This window comes from Periplaneta americana, chromosome 13 (genome assembly GCF_040183065.1).
Source record: "Periplaneta americana isolate PAMFEO1 chromosome 13, P.americana_PAMFEO1_priV1, whole genome shotgun sequence".
NCBI classification, from domain to species: Eukaryota; Metazoa; Arthropoda; class Insecta; order Blattodea; family Blattidae; genus Periplaneta; species Periplaneta americana.
In genome coordinates, this window is record NC_091129.1 from 55,706,357 (window position 1) to 55,727,948 (window position 21,592).

Genomic DNA, 21,592 nt, shown 5'->3' on the forward strand with positions numbered 1-21,592 from the left:
CTCTCGTCGCGGCCGCCATGTTACGGGGTGGAGTCGAGGCGCGGGATCGGCCCTCTGCAATGCTGTCTGCCAGGTGGCCGAGTTCCCAGGGGGCTATGAATTTGTCGATACGAGGCTTGCGAGGCGGGGCTCTGTTGGGCGGGGGATCTCGCAGTAAGTCGATATGTTCGCAGTGTATTATTGATTGTACACGATTCTGACGGATCGGTTTCTCTGTTTGCCAGGTGCCAGAATACACACGGACTCTTCATAGGCTTATTTTACTACACTGAATCATATAGAATGGATAGCCATCTCCTTCATGTGGAGAGATAAGAATACAACGGTAAGAGTTTGAACAAAGTGGAACAATTTCCTGTATCTTCACTTTATAATGGAATAATAAGATTGCTTCTGGAAGATATTATCTATATTATTTCCCGAAATACCTACTCCATTGTTTTCACCCGTACAGAGTATTAACGTATTTGTTACAAGTCTCTTACAGAATTTAACTAATTTAATAACTTCTATCGCAAAAATTATCTCAGAAGGTAGGTGCACAAACCGTAAGAGCTTGATTGTCATTAAAATTGCAGAAATGACTAATTATGGCTTGCTGATTAACGTGGTGATAGTCACTCATTTCATTCTTTCGCAGTTTGATCAACATAACACCTTAAAATTCGAACATTAGGTATAACTTTTGCACACAGCTTTCATTGAATCCACATGCCGTGTGCCCCGATGGTACTACAAACTTCCTGTTCTACTGCTTGCGTTACAGTAACAGTACGTAACATAAAACATTATTATTATTATTATTATTATTATTATTATATTGCGTCTCTCGGAGAACAGCATGGACGATATAGAAAAGAGAATAGATCGCTAATTTTTTAATTGGTTATTTAGGGATGCTATGACAACTAGTAGGTTATTTAGTGCCCTTATTGTTAGAATTAGTTGGAGATAGCGAAATGTTATTTGGCGATATAAGGCCGAGGATTATCCTGGGCCTTATGAATTCGCGCGCCTCGGTTTATTCTTACTGCCTCGTACTCGAACTTCAGTGCAAGAACGGTATAACATGCCAGATGTTTGAAACATTAATTATAAGTTACTGACCAAACGACGAAAAAGCGAAACGAGTGACAATCACTACGTTAATCAGCTATCCATAATAAGCTGTATGCACTTTCTTTCTCAGAACAGAATTGCGTCTGGCCGCGAAACCAGGTGGCCCGGGTTCGATTCCCGGTCGGGGCAAGTTACCTGGTTGAGGTTTTTTCCGAGGTTTTCCCTCAACCCAATATGAGCAAATGCTGGGTAACTTTCAGTGCTGGACCCCGGACTCACTTCACCGTCATTATCACCTTCATCTCATTCAGACGCTAAATAACCTGAGATGTTGATAAAGCGTCGTAAAATAATCTACTAAAAAACTGAACTTAGATTAACTCACCTACAACAACACAATTGAGAAGAGAACTCGGGTGAATTAAAAAAATATTTTGTTTTACATGTAGGGCCTATAGGTAGAAAAAATAAATTATGTTCCTAGAAATTTATGTGAATGCTCTTAGGAACATGGAACGTTGAAAGAGAACTCGCTGGATAGGGCTCTCAGACGTCCCAGACATCTGTACCCCCATGCCCAAAGAGCGTGTCCTGGACGACAAATGTGTCGGTTTTTCTCCACAATGTAAAATAATAGGTATGGTTTATGAGATATTTAAAATTTCCGGATTTTATTAGCAATCGATATTCAACTACATAGCAGGAATTGTATTCTTTCTGACACTCAACGAGAATGTGTTAGTGTGCATATTACTAGAGAGAATATATATGGTGGTAATTCTGATTTTAATTAGTTTAATATTTACATTTGTAGTTGCAGTTCGGCTAAATTTGAACGTGAGTGTCTTGTAGTTATATTGAATTTGAATGTGGTTACTTTCGTAGACCTATGTGATCATAACATTTTAATAAATAGGTATGTCTAATAACATACAACGTTAAAATTAAGACTAATGGAAATTTAATTTATGTCAAACCTTCAAACTATATTTATAAATTGAAACACCTATATTTACAATTCAGTATTATGCTTACACTTGATTTCTGTGAAGTAGCCTCAACATCCTCTGGCCCTCTCCTACATGTGTGATACATCGAGAGCATTGAATTGATAAACATTGCAGTGAAACGCTCTGATGAGTGGGAAGGAATTGTTGTTCCAAGTCCAGGAACCATTTACTCAAAAAATACTTAAGATAAAGGGCTAAAATTTTGTATGCTAATGTAAACTATACAGTTCTTCAAAATGAATGGACTACTATTTTAAAATATTTAATTCAAGTAGTGAAAATGTAGAGAGATATGTCATATTTTTATACGACAAGCCCACACATGTGGAGTAACGGTTAGCACGCCTGGCCGCGAAACCAGGTGACCCGGGTTCGATTCCCGATCAGGGCAAGTTATCTGGTTGAGGTTTTTCCGGGGTTTTCCCTCAATCCAATATGAGCAAATGTTGGGTAACTCTCGGTGCGGACCCCGGACTCATTTCGCCGGCATTATCAGCTTCATCTCATTCGGACGCTAAATAACCTAAGATGTTGATAAAGCGTAGTAAAATCTACTGCTACTGCTACTGCTACTACTACTTTATATACAGATTGTACTTGTGTAATTGAAAAAGTACTATTTTGATTCCACTCATTTTCTCAAATGATATGTTTTTGACATGGGGGAGAAAAGTTTGAAAAGTGTGAGATTAGGACGTTTTGTAATATGTGTTCCTAACTATTGACAATCGCAAATTCAATAGACGTTTCTTTCTGCCATGCCTACATTAAAACAATGAAAGATAATTCCTTTCTTTGGTCAGCTCACAACTCACAAATATTTGTTTATCAACCGGTGCAAAGGACATTAGTCAATGTTTGATAGAAACAGAGGAAAAAAAAATCCATTTATTCATATTTATACGCCAAAATACTTTTACCAGTTGTACGCAGACCATTAAAAACATAGTTTTATTTTTCGACAGTTTATTTTCAACGTCGTCTTCTCCGAAGCAATCCTGGAACACTCTTGACTACAGAGATATTCTTTTCTGTTTCGTAGTTCAGTGCTAGAGTGGGTCGGGGCTTACTATTCCGCGAAGTAGGGTTTCAATCCGGTTGACTGGAGTGATACTTATGATAGGCAAGATCTGAGGACGACTTTTTTTTAAGGTTTATTTGCTTCCTTCAATTACAAATTTCATTCTATCAAAACTCTCCATTCCATATTATTTAATTCAGTAAAAATATTCGCAGTTACAGAATTGCTTAAGAGCATCGATGATGGCGTATGAAATGAACAGCCAGGTTATTCCTTCTTTATGTAACCCGCCTAAGTCCGTGCATTACTGCAGTTCGATGACATCATACTGGTGAGACTCGTCAACAGAGAGGGATGTCCACGATGTCAATCGAGAAAGCCCACTTGATAGTGATGTGCGAAGTTGTTCTTTGCCCGGAATAGTTCCGACAGTTCCAATTTCGGAAAAATACTATGTTCCAAATAAAAGTTGCAAACTATATAGTAATGTGGAAACATGTCGTGCACAACTTCCACACTAATTTTTAAAATATAGTTAGGCCTATTATAGGCCTACATTGTAATGGCTAAAGAGTGTTTTCCTTGCAAAAATGTTCACTTTTGTGCATGACATAGGCTCAGAGAAAAAATATTTAATATGACCTATTTTTAATACTATAAGCTGTAGCCTACCTTTAAGTCCTACACCACTCTTATTATTATTTTATTAAATTACAAAGCATATCTTTGGTAATGCAATATAGTAACTGAAACATAACTGAATGGCGAATTGGCGAAGGTGAAGTAAAGCGGGAATTGAATAAAATTGAAGTTATATTCTATAAATAGTTCCTGCAACCTTACAAGTTATGACCGCTCTTCCAATTGTTTACTGTATATTAAAATACGTGCCACTTGAAGAATTATTTTAATATCCTGCTTCCCCCTCCATTACGCAGTCGTAGTTCCAAGTTCAAATGAAGTTCGAAGTACGGTACAAAGAACAACGAAAACAGTGTAACAGGTGCTCTCATTGGTTCAACGAAACATAACTTGCACAACGCAGTCCTGCAGGTCAGCAACAACTAGACAAGTGAGCAGCTCTGAATCGAAACAATATTATTTCGAAACTGTGAGTTCCGACCTACTGTTCATTTTTGTAACAATTCCGAAATCGGAACAGTTCAAAATAACTGTTGTGTTATTTTTTACCCACTTCCACCACTTGATGAGATACATTAGTATAGCAGATTTTTACGGTGCTAGCCGCAGAACGCGCAATTCGTGGAGGAGGTATTTACAAGATTCTGTAATTAGTCACAGCCATAATGCTTACGGACATTTGCAACATATTTCATTTTAGATAACGTTAGTGACTTGGAAAGTTATTCTAATTTATTACTCAAATTATTGAGCTTTCAAATTATTCAAGTAATAATTATAGGCTTCATTACATATACCACGACTAAACCAATATTACGGCTTGAGAAATCGCGCTGTATTTGTGCTCAGTTTACTTGTACGTCTAAATTCTGATTCTCTCTTCATTACAGACAAGTGAGTGTAGGTAGGCCACATCCCTCTGTTTTCCTCCTGTCTGCACAAGGAGACAATGAAAAAATCCGCTGTAAGTATGCCACATATGGTGACCATAAGAATCACATAATTGGTGATATTATAAGATTAGAAAAATATTGTCTGAACCTTCAATTTTATTAATAAACACTAACGACTGCGCTATCTTTGTAGTTATTGAAATGCATGTAGTTGGCCATGAATCAGAGAATGACAATAATCTGTTAATGTCATTATTCATATCTCCATGGAGATCATGGATGTCTATGTCTTCAATCATCATGCCAAGAATGGATAAATACCGTATAGTTTAAATCTTATAAAATATTTAATTAAAACAATATGAAAGGTAATAAATGGTTATAAACATTTTTACAATAAAATCAATGGCTTCATAATGTTTCATTCCTAATTCCATATTCAATAGAACATGTGCTTGCAGAGTATAAAAATAAGTTCTCACTCCTGCAATAATATATATATATATATATATATATATATATATATATATATATATATATAATTTGAACTGGTAATGGAAATTACGGGAAAACGGCTGGACGGATTTGAATAAATGACCCCTCATTTTGAAGCTTGGAACTCAAAGTTTTTCGGAAAAATAGTAGTTTTCAGTGAAATGTCAATTTTTAAACATAATTTTCCTATTTTCCAAAATCCATCTGTCGTCAGTTTTGAGAACTAGCTAATAGCATTCACGGCCGACTTGATATTACCTTCGCTTTTTTGTAAAGGGGAAGCGAGGCGAGCATCAAGTCGGCCGTGTTGCATTTCAGAATAAAACAAAACACATACTACAGTAAACAGTAGGTAAGGTAATAACTGCCTCCCATTGGAGGTAGCCCAGAAGGACTCAGTATACTCTCCTACATGAATTTTGCAATATTAAATGTTTACATAAATTTTGTAGAAAGAAAATTAAAATAAACATATATGAATAGAAAGTGAATAAAAAAAATTAAATAGAGTGAATATGATGACTCAGAATTTGGCAAGAGCGTTTCAAAACTGAAGTTATGATGTCAGCAGTAAGTGTCTGTGGTATTTCAAAATTCTTCCTGAAGCGTTCAAAGAACTTGGGAATCACACCACGAGCTCCAATAAGAAGACCAATCACCTCAATGTCTTCAAGCTGGTATTTTGCTTTGAAGTAATCAACTGTTGGCAGATAAATGTTGATCTTTTCTTGATTGACATCCTCCGGCTGGCTACTCCCCGTTTCAATCCTTACGGTAGGATCAATTATATATCCTTTCTTGGTAGTCTGGGAATACGCTATGATGTCAATACGTCTAGAGGAGCCATTAGTAGCAAGGCAAAAAACTTCCTCTTCTACTGTCCGAGACTTTTTTCTTAAAGCAGTTGCAATTAAGGATCGAACATGATGGTGTCTGGCATTTCGGAGGAGTAAATCTCTGTTACACTGACCTTGGACGTGGGCAAGAGTTTCAGTCTCCGGGCAGCCATGTCTGCACCGGGATCCGTCCAAAGAGCGACCAGGTACTCCTCTAACTGCTGCTAAATTGGCATTCATTTTGAGGCAGGTTACCCATTCAGATGTAGAAAGTCCAGACTTATTAAAAATCCAGGCGTTGGCTTTAGGTACTTGGCTGTACAATTCTACACATCTGCCTCTTCCAGGCATTACTTTCCATGATTCGAATTCTGCATTTCTTAATTCCTCTCATAATTTCCTAGTCACAGATTTACGAAGTTCAACTAGACAAGGGAGACTTAGATGTTGACAGGAAGAATTAAGTTCAGACATCAAATGTCGCATACTATTTACATAAGGATTTTCATTTAATATTAAAGTGATGCAGACCATCAGACGAAGGCCATGATCTGCAAGAATGCCGACATATTTAGAGCTCAAATTAAATTGGTTATTAAAAACTTAACTTACTAAAAATAATTTACAGGTTCGATTCTGTGGTGTGTAATTTTCTGGGTACAGCTGTGTATTGGATATTAAAAACTACAAAACTTGAGGTGGTTTGATGACATTATTACCATTAGAAATGAAATATTATTATAGTTGATGCCATGATGCGACTATTTTTCATTAATTATACATATTAATGCTATATTGATGATATGAAAGTGAAACGTTTTGGGGTTATATAAGTAGATGTAGAGAATACTTAAATTAGATTTTGATTTCTATATTTTACTGAGTGGCGGCTATATAGTGTGTATATATATATATATATATATATATATATATATATATATATATATATATATAGTATATGTTACTGAAAGCTATAAAACTTACGTAAGATAATAATATTATTAAAAATCAAATATTTTTATAATTATTAATCAAGTGGGGTTGGGTCTTTTTCATATAATTAATGGCGGTGTGGTGTAGATATTTATATCCGTGGTTCTCTTCAGTATTGGCTCGAGAGAGAGTATCTTTCATTGTTATGGAAGCAAATAACTTTCCGAATGTCTGGTATTTTTCATTGAAAATAAATCTGAAAAAATGTTTACTTGAACGTCTAATGAACTTAGTTTGCAGCATTTGCTGCACAAGCCACTAGTAAGTTTTGATTTTGGTACAAATATTGAAAAAAAAAGAAGATCTTGTTGCCGGAAACAAACTATTCGACACCACACTGCTAATGTAGTTGTAGGTGCATTCTATAATTATAGAAAGTGCTGATAGCCTCTACCTTCGATCCACTGAATTACTAGACAAGGTTAATTGTTCTACAATATGTGGACATTTTAATAATGTAATGAAATTTACTCTGGCTATCATGTGTTCTGTATGTAAATGTGTTGCTATTTTCACAGATTCTGTAACATAAATGGAGAGATTGGCAAAGTTTCTTCAACAGCATTATCCGAATATAGTACAGCGACATGTCTCGAACATGCTTGTCACAGACTTGCAGAAGAGTTGAGAGTGCAATTTCCTGATGTTGACAGACTAATGGCTAATATAACAAAGTTGTTTGTATGGCATCTATCGTATTTCTGAATTCAGAAAACAGTGTGCCAGAGTACGTATTCCTCCATCTTAAATCATTAGCCGAAGTTGAAAGCATGCATAATAGCTATTATTGTGAGAATTTAAAGAAAGTGATTCAGTCATTTGATTATAGTGATGCCGTAGTGACCAAAATATTCCAAAAATATTTAATGGTGCGGTCATTGAATATAATATAAATTATATTTGATCGAATTTTTTATTTTTCCAGCTGCTGTTGTAGCCTTATAATCATCAAGCGCACAATTCGCTACTCAAATAAAACTGATTAGAAATATTTCTCATAATTTGAATCGTTGCAAAATAATGATTATTTATAACGATCGGTCTCAAGTTATGCCAACTCGCAAAGCAATATAATCTAAAAAATAGCCATAAAGAATACTAAAGTAGTGGCTCACTGTGGAAAATATCTGTACGTTCAAAAATTATAATATAAAATAAATCTCTGGAACAAACATCTCACTTCGGTTATTTAAGATGTAATATAAATTTTGATACAGATAGAGATATTGAGATTAAATTAAATAAATTTCAACGATATGTGAAACAATAAATAGAACACTTGCATCTAGGAATACTAATTGACCAGCACCTTAGATGGGGCACACATATTCCATTTTTATGTAATAAGTTACGCAAAATTATATATAGATTTGTTATAATTAGTTCATACCTCCCTATTAATACTTCAAGATTTATTTATTTATCCTTGGTGCAATCTCTGTATTACGTTATGGTACTGTTGTGTTGGAGCAGTGTTTCTAAATCCATAAGAAAGCCGCTGATTTTACTACAAAAAAGAATAATCAAAATTTGTCTGAAAAAGTCTATTGATTACCCTATTAATTTTTTTTTTTCATTTCATTTAATTTATTTAATACTATACACTTGAACTACATTAGGCATTGCAGCCCGAAAGAGCAGAAGCTCGTGCCCGGGCGCAGTTCAGATCAGTTATACAAAATATATCACACAATTAAGAGAGTTCATTGAGCACAATAACATCAATAAATGGTAAAATAATACAGCATGTAATAATAGGGTCTATATACAAATAGAAAATACAAAAGTACCATTATCAATTTTTAACTCAATTAGCTTAAACAATTAAATAATTAATCTGATTTGTTTCTTAAATCTATGTGTGTTCAGTGTACTTAGCTCAGAGTAAGCTCTAATTAATGTATTATATATTTTGGGTACAAAATTTATGCTGTGTTTTAATCCAGCAGTTGTGTGGCATTTGGGAGTATTTCTAAAGAAACTGTAGTTTTGTCTCGTATGATATTCATGAGGATCAAATTTAAATTTATTGTGGTTTTTATGGAAGTAAATCAGCAATGTTTGTTTATAAATTTGTTCTAGATTTGATACACCAAATTCCTGAAAAATTAATTTTGTAGGGTAATCAAAAGGTTTATATAGGCAAATTTTGATAATTCTTTTTTTGAGCAAATTTAAAGGATGGAGAGTCGATTTAGTCATTCCTCCCCAACCTAATATACCATACTGAATTATTGATTGAAACAGAGCTAAGTACACAGTACGCAGAACATAAACAGGTAAATAAGAGCGTAGAATAGAAAATTTGTGGATTGTTTTACGCAATCTGTTACACAGGAAGGAGATATGCTTGTCCCATTTTAAATGTTGGTCAATAATAATGCCTAAATATTTAACTTGTGGGGATATACTCAAAGCGTTACATGAGCAAGTAGGTAGGTTACAATCACGTATTGTTATATTTCTATTATTATTTATTTTTAGTTGCTCAAAGCCATGTGATGTTAATGAAAATTGTATTAATTTTGTTTTAGAAACGTTCAAGGAAAGTAAGTGAACATCCAGCCATTCTTTAATAATATTAATACCACTGTTAGAATTTTGATAAGTTTCATTCCAACTCGAACCGCTAAATATAACCACAGTATCATCAGCATAAGAATACAGATTTTAACGTTTTCAAATTGGAGAAGGTATATAAATATACGTTATTAACTTGCTTTATAATAATAATAATAATAATAATAATAATAATAATAATAATAATAATAATCCTTTATTTATACTGGCAGAGTTAAGGCCATAGGGCCTTCTCTTATACTCCACCAGGTCACAAAGTATATAAGCAGTGAATATTTAACAAAATGTTTAAGAATACAGTACTAACATATTTAAAAAATAATAACAATAGCATAATAAAATCGACACTAAACAACTGAAAATAACACATAATAGAGAAAAAGAAAGTAAAATACATTTGAATACAGCAAAAGCAACTCATTTAGCACAAATAGTTAATAGGGGAAAAGTAAGGAAGAATATAACAAAATGGAATGCAATAAAATAATAATAAAAAAGAAAAGAAATACGAAAATAAAATAAAATTCACAATAAAAATGGTATGCTAATAAATTCATCTGGTGATCAAGAAAACAAAAAAGGGCAAAAAAAGGAATATATATATATATATATATATATATATATATATATATATATATATATATATATATATATACAAAACTATCGCAGAGAAAAGGGTTTATAACTGAAAGAAATCTGAATTGAAAAGTGCAATTTTAGTTTATTTTTGAAACTAGACAACGTCCGACAGTCTCTGACATGTTGTGGTAGAGAGTTCCAGAGATGAGCTACAGAGACAGTGAAAGATGAAGAGTACAAGGATATTCTGTGTTTAGGAATGGAGAGTGTGATATGGTGTTGTGAACGAGTATTTATTTTCATAAGAACAAGAAAAATTTCAACACATATTGGCATAATTATAATACAAGAAGAAACATATTATTTCATTTCACAGAATCCAAAATTCCAACGGCTGCTGGTATGAAACATGGCTTCAACTATGGCTTAAAACTAAATAACAAATTAATTTCTCAGTACCCAGTTTTAGCTAACATAAGTATGATTAAATTTAAACTGAAAATTAAAGGAATGATTATGGGAACTTAATATAGGTTTAGATAATATTAATTGCTAAATATCAATCTTATAAATTTGTGAATATTGGTTATAATGTTTTGAATTGTATTGTTCTTGTTTTTGTAATCTGTCCTATTTTATTGCTTACATTTATAGTTTATTTTGTCTTCTTCTTTCTGCTTAGCTACAGTGCTCACTCGGTTTAGGCGCTTGCCTGCCGGTCTGAAGTTACGCTCGGGCGTGGGTTCGATCCCCGCTTGGGCTGAATACCTGGTTGGGTTTTATCCGAGGTTTTTCCCAACCGTAAGGTGAATGCCAGGTAATCTATGGCGAATCCTAGGCCTCATCTCGCCAAATACCATTTCGCTATCACCAATCTCATCTACGCTATATAATCTAGTAGTTGATACAGCGTCGTTAAACAACCGATTAAAAATCTACAGTGCGGTTTTGAACTCCGACCACGAGCGTTGGTTCATACGGGGGTAAATTCTTTAATTTATATTTCTGTTTTATGTATATAATAGTTTTTAATGCATCTTTTTAATGTATATAATGTATAAAAATTAAAAAAAAAAAAAACAAGACTAGAAAGGATACAAAAAATAAAATTTTACAAGACTACGACTGTTCCAGTTATCATGTTTGGGAGTGAGTCTTGGATAATAACAGAAACAGATAGAAGTAAAATACAATCGATAGAAATGAGGATCCTACGTAGGCTTAAGGGTTGTACAAGAAGATTTCAGATAAAGAATGAAAATATCCGAGAAGAGCTCAACGTATACAGTTCCAATGAAAACAAAAATAGAAGAATACAAAGAAAACTGAAGAATACATTTAAACCGAATGAGTGAAGAAAGAATCCCAGCCCTAGTATCTACTTATCCTCTTGAGTTCTGAGACATTTGTCTTATTTTTAAAGTTCAATATGATTCTACACTTCAAAAAAGTCACTGACATGAGGAAAAATGCTGAAAAAATTCTGCAGGTTACAGTTAGGGCACAAGTCCAAGTATATTATACTATACTTCGGGTCTCTGCACATACACCTCATATCATAATCATGTATGTAGTATGGTTTAGTATACTATACTCTCAGGATCATTGTCTAATCCCTGTTATGAAGAAGAAGAAGAAGAAGAAGAAGAAGAAGAAAATGACGATGGTGATAATGATGATGATGACGACGACGACGACGATGAGTCGTGCTAGAGAATAAATTGAAAAACATAAGTTCCAAGACGAAAATGATCTCATCACTACATAAATAAATAATAGGTAAATTTACAATAACTATCAATTTATCATAAGTTTCAAAATATAACTTAAATTTGTAAAGCTAATCAACACAAAATAAAAAGTGATTAGTAACCTGAGTCAGTTCTCTTGAATGAACTGTACTGCTGCCAGCATCAGTCTGTCTATCGTTGTTCAACCCCCATCCTCCGGGAAACGCAAAATATATTACGCTGATATCAATACTTTTCCCTATAATTCTAAACCTATTTTGTTAGAAAGGAGTGCGTTTATAACTGAGTTGTACAGTAGGTATTCACTTTTCTCAGCCAAGAGACATGAATAATGACAATAACATGTTTCACTTATAGATTAGGGCTATGGAATGAAATGAAATTTATAGGAGGGGGGCACTATGACCCAGCACTGCGACCTGTTACGATCTATTACGCTAACCCTCAAGCTAGGCGCATTCCTAAACCCACACCGGTTGATTACACTAAGGTTCGCTGCGTACCCAGATTTCGAGTAGGCAAGCCCCTTCGTCCCTAGGTCAGTCAGCTCCGTATGTCGCCAGCCGGCGATCGATGAATGCTATGGAATGATGACGAAATGGAGGAATGGTGACGGAATGATGTAGATGTTTAATATGAGGAAAAAAAGGGAGAACCCCGAGAAAAATCTCAACTGCGATCTTGTCCACCACAAGTGTCACTATGGGTTTTTCAATTAAAAATCCCAGGCCAGACTGGGACTCGAACGCAGGCCGCCTGCGTGACAGGCTGGAGGTCTGACCACTCAGCCATCGCAGAGGTAGATTAGGTCTATATTACAGTTCTAATATTTTATTATATATTTTACATTAATACAGAAATACCTCCCCATTTTGAAAGATACATGACTCAAGGAAGAATTAAGATATGCATATTGAAACTATGAAATAGCTTATTATTTATATGACATTTTATTACACCTTTTGTCGACACTTTACTCCAGTGGTGTCACAAAATCAGCATGGCTATTTATGATTTTTGAGTTCCGGGAAAACCGCGTGCTCCTCTATAAGAATTGCATGTTACTGTACGACTACACAGGTTTCAGGCAGAGGTGTAAAAATTGTTACAGTAAGCAAGGGATTGTAGTTGTAGGGAAATTCACAATCGTACAAATGAGACAATTTATGTTTCTGTGATACGTTATGCACAATAATCATCAGCAGCAGTAAGTAAATCGTATTGAATTTATATAACAACTTCTACAAAAGACAAAGGAATAAGACACAAATATTATTTGAAAATCGAAATATTTGTGAAATGTAATTATGATTTATGAGTATTTATTTATAAATTAACAGTACAGTAGAATCCCGATCATCCGTCGCCCTATTAACCGAGTGGCAGATTATCCGACTTTTCTCTAGCTTTTTTTGCTACAGAAATATATGAAATATATTAGCTCGTTTTTCTTTCTAGAGAGAATTATTACAAGACTTTACCCTTTCACATTATGGTTTACTGTTAGAGTTCTATAAAATATCTTCCACGGGTATCAGAGAAATCGCATCCATTTATTCATAGTGTTCTACTCAAGGGCAGGTCTTTCACTACAAATCCAGCTTTCTCCAATCTTTCTTATTTTCTGTCTTGCTAAGTATAAAAATGTGCAAGTAACTGAGTGGTTTGGGGAACGATAAACTGTGGATCATTTTAGAATATGAGACTGGAGTCACAACTGTGTGAAATTTAATAAAAATCAAAGATAAATTGTATAAAGTATGAAAATCTACAACACGAGACCTCCACTATTCCTATCTTTCCACAGACAGCCATTACAAGGACTTTCCTTTCTCGTTAAAAAGCCGTTGTTAATAACATACTTAAATCAGTGAACTTCTGGTCCACTGCCTAGTGTGTTAAATACAAGACCACAAGGAAAATTACGAAAATGTAAGCAATATTCACTAAATTACGACAATCTTTTATGATACGGATTATCTGATGTTTTCAATTAACCGTTCAATTCAACCCCTTCATTACGACGGATAATAGAGGTTCTACTGTATTTAACTTCTTCTAAGGACAAACAGTATGTAATGTACTTGATTTATATTGTGTCACGAAGCACTGGAAGAAAGAAAAATACTAGTACGAAATACATACACAAACTGGAAAAAAAGAGTAGTTATTTTCTGAGCTTTTATTCAATTGCTGATTTGTTGCAATTGCAACGTGTGCTTATAATGTCGAAAAAGTTTTTTTAACCCGTTACCGCATGGGGCAGTCTTGCACACACCGGTTTAATATTCAAATAACTTAAGTAGTTCTTTCTTTTTCAACTGATGTCACATATGGTCAAATCCAATTCTTGGCCGTGTGCCATATCTTTCCCAGTATGCAGTTTGAAATATTATATGCTTATATTATACATTATGTTAATATAAAACCGGTATGTGCCACATCTGTCTCAGAATGGGGAAAGGGGTTAAATTACAATAGTTCATTTTTCTCACTTGAAGAACCTACAGTTTCATTTTCATCATCACTATCAACATATTAAGACACAGACTTCTTATTTATATGACATTTTATTGCACCTTTTTGTCGACACTTTATTCCAGTGGTGTCACGAAATCAGCACATGATTTTGAAGTTCCGGGAAAACCGCGTGATCCTCTGAAAACATTGTACTCGTATGTTACTGTACGACTACACAGCATTCACAAGCTTATCATAGACATGATAACAACTACCTTACACTTCAGCTAACCTCAACACAAAACTTAGCTCCAACTCATATGCCAAGAATAGAATACTGAATAGCCTCTTCTTCAAAATAAGTGTTGCAACAGCGCTTGGTTTCTCGTAACTGTCGCGTACCGATACGCTACACTGGCTCCAACCTGTACAGATACTACCACCTTCCAAATGCCTAAACCTTAACATCAGTGAACTGACAGTACATTACATTACCCATTAAGTAATGATATTATATTTCACAGTCAGACATGTTAACGTTATTCCACAGTGATGGACTGAATTATATCAGTAGGCCCTAATTATATTTTATGCTTATAAAAGTACAAATCAGTAGTCTTTACATTTTTAAACCAGTAGCATGTACTCGTATTACTTATACACTGAATATAGAGTATTCTTAGGCATATAATATGTAGCCTACCAACATGTTTGTTATTGTGTGCTAAAGACAAAGTGGCAATCTATTCATAGTTCGGAGTAGCAACATGTGCAGTACCTACTTCTTATGTTATTTCGGCTTCAGTGAAAGTTTCAAGATTGCAGTGCATTGTCAAAGAAATTTAAAAAAAGTTGATTATGTCATGGTTTCCGAAATATATACTGTGTACTGTAATAATTTTATTACAATTATGCAGATAATTATTACTGTAATTTTATCTGTTAAATTTATGACATACAATATAGTGACTTACTAATGAGTGCTGTTATGAAATCCATGTTAAAAATTATGTTTTAAGATTATATAGTTAAGACCTCTGTTAATTTCATCTAGCAAACCTGATGCATTCTGTAATAGAGCAAATAACAGTCAACTACTTCTAAATTTCCGAAACTTCTTGTGAATTTTATGCATAAGTTACTATGTAATCTTCGCCTTTCTATTCTTTATAATTGTACATTGCACTTCAGTATTGCAGCAGAGAACGATATTACAAAGGCACTTTTATTTGTCACCTGAAAGAATGGAAAATCACAACGAGTAATTTTTTTGTGAAGGAGGATAACATAGGAACCCGGAAAGAGCCGTAAACACACAGCACACACCTCCCAGCTTCGTATTTTTTTTCTTTTTCGAAAAAAATTAAGGACTTTCATCATCCATGAAATCAAACATCTTCCACTCAGAATGAATCAGGAAAAACGCGGATTCATAGACAAGTATGTACAGTAATCATTGGACCACCGAGATTAATTATTATCAGTAATAAGTAATATCAGTATTAATTATGTGGCACATACTAGGCTCTTCATATCACAAGACATTTCAGTTAAACGTAGGTGAGGACAACTATATTTGCAATTATCAAAATATATCATGTTCGGAAACCATTTTGTTAGTCCACAATAAATTATATCTAGACTCATCGATACTTTGTCTATATAAAATATAATAAAACTTTATAATCTTCACAGTGTTAAAATGTTAAAAGAGTGACATAAGTTATCTTGAATTTGCCGTATAACCGTTTCTAAGTTTTAATCTTCGTTGTCAACCTTTTTATTACATTTTATATATTAAAAGTGTTAAGACATAAATCACAATCAATAAATTATATTTTGTCGTTACAATTAATCACTGATAGTTCACTGGTCAATGTTATAAGCAGACAGCGAAACTTAGTATCCGATGACACAAGTTTTCTGATCTCTTACTATAGGTACGAGTTTGTTTACTTGCACGTGAGTAGTGTCATGGTAAGCAATGGAGAGGGATAGGTATAGAGCACAGATGTTCGCATAATGACGTGAGGTGTAAAAAGAATAGGCCTATAATAATTTCTGGTAATGTAGAGGAGTCGGTAGGTAAATTAATAACCATTCCTGTTTGGACTTAAGGACTGAAATACAAGAATTATTCAAGCATATCAGTAAACTAGTGATTCAGAAAATTGCAAATACGAGTTACATAACACTGGCAAACAATTCTTTTTCGAAATGTCAGTTGCAAGAGATTTTTTCACTGATTCTTAATATTTTTGACGTGCTGATTTCAAATCTGAAAACGGTTTTTTCTCCATGCTCTAGTTTTCATACAATTCGAACTTTTGCATTCCAGCCGTTTATGTTTATGTTATTGACTGGTAATAACGTAATATTGTTTAGACATGAATATTAGTTCCGTTGTTATTTCACATCTGATCATGGCTACAAGGAGACGTCAATGTATAAACAACCCAGACAGTTTCTGCTACATTTGTGGATATTCCGCCCTTATTCGACAAAGGCGTAAAATAACATCCTTTGTGAGGCGCGCTTATAAAGCGTACTTCGGACTTACTATTGGGGACCAAGACAAGAAATGGGACCCACATGGTGTATGTCACAACTGCGAAGAAATGCTGCGTGATTGGACAAGAGGGAAACGTAAGGGTTTACCTTTCGGAGTTCCCATGATCTGGTGAGAACCAAAGGATCATACAAGTGATTGCTATTTTTTGTCTCGTCAATATAAAGGGTACTGACAAGAAAAACACACACAAGATCTTATATCCCATAATTCCCTCAGTAATTCGACCTACTGTGCATTCTGATGAGCTACCAGTTCCAGCTTTTAAAGGGTTTACTACATCTGAAGATGAGGATAAAAATTCGGAGAGAAGTGGTGAGACTGAAGGAATAGTACAGGACGAGTGTTCTTCTAGTACTGAAGAGACCTTAACTATTCAGAAGTTTAACAGCCTGAGCTGAATGACCTTGTGCGTGATGATTTGGATCTCTCCAAACATGCAATTGAAATGTTAGCGTCTGAATTGCAAAAAAAAAAAAAAAAAAAAAAAAGATTTACTGAGCGCCAACACAAAAGTTTCATACTTCAGAAAACGGGAGGAGGCTTTTCTTTCATATTTTACAGAGGAGAATAAGTTTGTATTGTCATAATGTCTCAGGTCTTCTATAGGAATTAGGAGTTACATTATGCAGTGCAAATGATTGGCGTTTATTTGTAGACAGTTCTAAGTGCAGTCTGAAGTGTGTTCTACTACATAATGGCAATGTCTATGCACCTGTTCCAGTTAGTCATTCTGTGCATTTACGAGAGCAGCATAATGACCTACTGAAATATCACGAGCACAACTGGACAATTTGCGTGGACCTTAAAATGGTCAATTTTCTCTTTGGTCAACAGAGAGGTTACACAAAGTATCCCTGCTTTCTTTGCATGTGGGACAGCCGAGCTCGATAGAAGCACTGGAATTAGAAGGAGTGACCCATACGTTAGAGACTGCAAGCAAGTAAGTCAAGTATTGTCAATGATTCAATTGTCAATCGAGAGAAGATCATTTTTCCACCACTGCACATCAAACTGGGGTTGGTTAAACAGTTTGTAAAGACATTAAATAGAGATGGGGAATGCTTCCACTATATAAGTGCTCTCCCTGCTTTGTCCCTTTATAAGGCGGGTGTGCTTGATGGATCCTAAATTCGTGCACTTGTTCGCGACAAAGAATTTGTCAGAAAAATGAACAACAAAAGAAGGGCTGCATGGGTGTCGTTCGTGGCGATAATGAACAACTTTCTCGGAAATAATAAGGCTGTTAACTATGAAACTGTCGTAGCTAATATGTTGTCAGCATTTCATGATCTGGGATGTAACATGAGTGTCCAACTTCATTTCCTGTACAGTCATCTTGATAGATTCCCTGAGAACTTAGATGATGTTAGTGACGAGGAAGATGAGTGGTTCCTTCAGGACCTCAAGATCATGGAACAATGCTACCAAGGGAGATGGGACAAACATATGATGACAGACTACTGCTAGAGCATTAAACGGGATTGCCCTGAAACAGCTCACAAACGCAAGAGCTTGAAACGCAAGTTTCTGCCTTGATCGTATGCACTTGCGCATTGCCCCGTCATAGTAACAAATGTATTAAATAGCAATCAGTTTATGACTGTATGTGTTTAGGTTTGTACCACTGAAGAAATTTAGATTATATTGCAATTTAACGTTTATTAATCGACTAATTTTAAGAGAGTTTATGGCTGCATGTGTTTCAGTTTATATTACTGAAGAAATATAGAATGTATTGAAATTTAATGTGTATCAATGAGCCAATTTTAAAAGAGTTTATGACTGAATGTGTTTCAGTTTGTATTACAGAAGAAATTTAAAATATATTGCAATTTAATGTTTATTTTTCAGCTAATTTTAAGACAGTTTAATGAAATATCTCTCCACATACGCTGTGAGATAAATTAGAAAAAATGAAAATTGAAATTTTGACATATGTCGATTACAAAAAAACCAGAGCTTTCAGAAAAAAAAAAACTAACCTCAAATCTGAAATCAGCACCCACAAATTAGTTAATAAGAGCTGTTGATAGAAATGCAACAATAACTTTGTTGGCTAGTGATTATTCACAGTCAGTTTGTGAATTTAAATTAATTAATAAACTTTGTTGGCCAGTGATAATTCACAGTCATTGTATGTGAATTGAAATTAATTATTCAACCAGCAAATATTGTACAAATTAATGTTGATAAAGTTAATGTACTCACAGAGAGAGGTAAAACAATAACTTACTTCCAGGTTATAAAAAGTAATGACCGCAATGTAGCATTCATTTTTTATTTTGAAAGAAAGAGTTTCGAAACAATCATCCAACACTTCCAATGTTACAGTTGATGTGATTGAGGCATTACGAGTTCTCATATTGAATTACCCTGAATTTACATTTGTTATGTTGAAAATTTTCTGGGTTCCTTGTGCATCTGTGGACGCAGAAAGGTTTTTCTCAAAGTATAATTATTTAATTGTTAGTGATCGTAGGCGCTCAATGAAATAAAATAATATTGTGACTTCTGCTATGCTTTCATTCCACAAATAAAACACCAGATGTTACATAATACAAATATTGTTATCTCAGTGTTATCAAGTTGTATTTTATTTTAATATGTAAATAAATTAATGTATGAAACATTTTTTCATTATTTTCACGCCTAATCTAATACGTACCGGTAATAAAGAGTTATTTCACGCAAGAATTACTTTCTAATTTATACAAAAATTTTCCGTTTATCTTGTAACTAATCAGTGATAAAACGCAAATATTATCATGTTTTTTCAAAATTAATGCAAAATTCTGGTCTCCAGCCTATGACGTATGTCGACTGCAACACAAAGCAAGTAAACAGTAAACTTCTGGATGACGCCTTCTTAGGAACAATTAAGGCACAGTAGTTCAACGGGACACGACCCACGTCGCCTTCTATTGTATACAGTAGAGGGACTCAAGAACACGGTTAACCTGAAAGCACATGCCTCTTTACCATCGGGCACCAAGTTTTGCTGCCAAGTTATAAACTTACTCAAGCTTTTTTTATTTTGAAGAGAGTATGAAACACCATAGTATCGTTCACACAACATTCAACTAGCAGGCTCATATATGTAGGTAGAATCATAATAGTCATGCTCATAGTGAGTTGTAGTTCCTCTGAATATACACTCGATGGCCTCGATTGGGTAGGCAATCACGGCTGGTTTGATTTATATGCTGTTAATTTCTATATAGATAGGTTTACTGTCCATAACCTTTTTTAAGTAGTTGATTACCAAGAAAGTAAGAAAGACAGAAACAGAGAGTGTGCAGGATATGACTATCAGAGATAATACTACATGCGTCGAGCCTAGCAGCATGGAATAATCTCCACTTTGTACATCAGAAGACGAAGGAATAACTTCCTTACTTACAACTCTTTTGTCAGGAGAGTCCTCTGCTGGTATTTTCGTCTCGAAGTTTTGAATTCCAAGTGTTCTGACAAAATCACGAGTTTCGATATCATTCGTTGTTGCCGAAGGTACTTCATTTGTCTCATCTAAGTTTTCTAATGCCTCTTCAGAGCTTTCAAACTCAGAGCTTTCTAATAACAGAACTGTGGTTGTGCCTTCCTCTCGATGCAGACAGGATCTGCCCTTATTAGCAGCAGTCCACCAGGTCTTGTATTGTCCGTTCTCGAAGCACTTGATGGGTTTATGGGCTGATTGATTAACTCTTCGACTACTGATCCAATTCATGAGCTCTAAGAGATTACAACTACACACCCAACAATTGTTGCCTACCTCTACGACCCTCAGTTTTCTCAGATACTGCATAGCATCAAGTTGCATGTTCTGCAAGAGGTTAGATGAGAGATCTAAATTGTGCAATCTAGGAAGTTTGGAGAACGTGGCGGGAAATATTGATGTAATAAAACATGAACTCAAATCTAGACAACGGATTGAATTGGATTCTAGGAAAGGGGAGTCCTGGAGAACATACACAAGTGGATTTCCATTGAGTGAGACTGTCTCGAGAACCGAATTGCTGGAAAATATGTTCGGAGAAATTGATTTCAAGTTATTGTATGAGAGGTGAATATTTCTCAACATATGTAGTCCAGTAAAAGCCTCCGATTCTACATTCTCAATGGCGTTGTTTGACAGAATAAGAGTTGAAAGTCTCGTAAACATAGAGAAGCTGTTGTTTCTAACTGTGACGAAATGATTGTTGGAGAGATCTAATATTTCAACGGTATCCGATTGCAAAGTGTCTGGAACAGTCTTTACGTTATCATTACAGGTAACTTCCAGAGTTTTGTGATCTTCTGATAAGATGCATGAGCAATTTACTACACATGGAAATTTATTCACAGTGTTGTCTATGACGTATGCATCCACATTTAAAATGTAGATTACTGTCAGCACAGTAAAGATTTCTCCTATATTCTTTTTAAATTCCATGTTGAATGTGTATTTCTTGTTTGCTTAAGTATCCAACAAATCTTTGCTGAAACAATAAAAATACAGAATTATAATTTTGAAACTAACTACGATAGTTGACTCTCTATTATCCAGGGTGGGATTGTTCGAATTTCGGATAAACCGTGGCTTCTCGCTTTCTCTGTTTCCCTTTCATCTGTGAAAAGCACTTATTTTGCAATATTGTCAACTTCTATGGCAGGAAATATGTATTTGCCTTGTTTTTCTCCAAATAATAGCAAACTATCCGAACA

The 21,592-nt window shown here is 34.6% G+C and overlaps 1 protein-coding gene across 3 annotated transcripts in view; it reads right to left on the reverse strand.

Annotated features, from left to right (window-relative positions):
* Positions 1 to 21,592, reverse strand: part of LOC138711941 (SLIT and NTRK-like protein 4) — a 137,444-nt gene that overhangs the window by 66,268 nt on the left and 49,584 nt on the right. For 2 of the 3 annotated variants that reach the window (XR_011335540.1, XR_011335539.1), the window contains one exon: positions 10,383 to 21,366. The exons of the other annotated variant lie outside the window; for it this stretch is intronic. The gene's annotated coding sequence lies outside the window, so the exon portion shown is untranslated. Of the gene's footprint in view, positions 1 to 10,382; positions 21,367 to 21,592 lie in introns of those variants that run through there. 3 annotated transcript variants of the gene reach the window in all.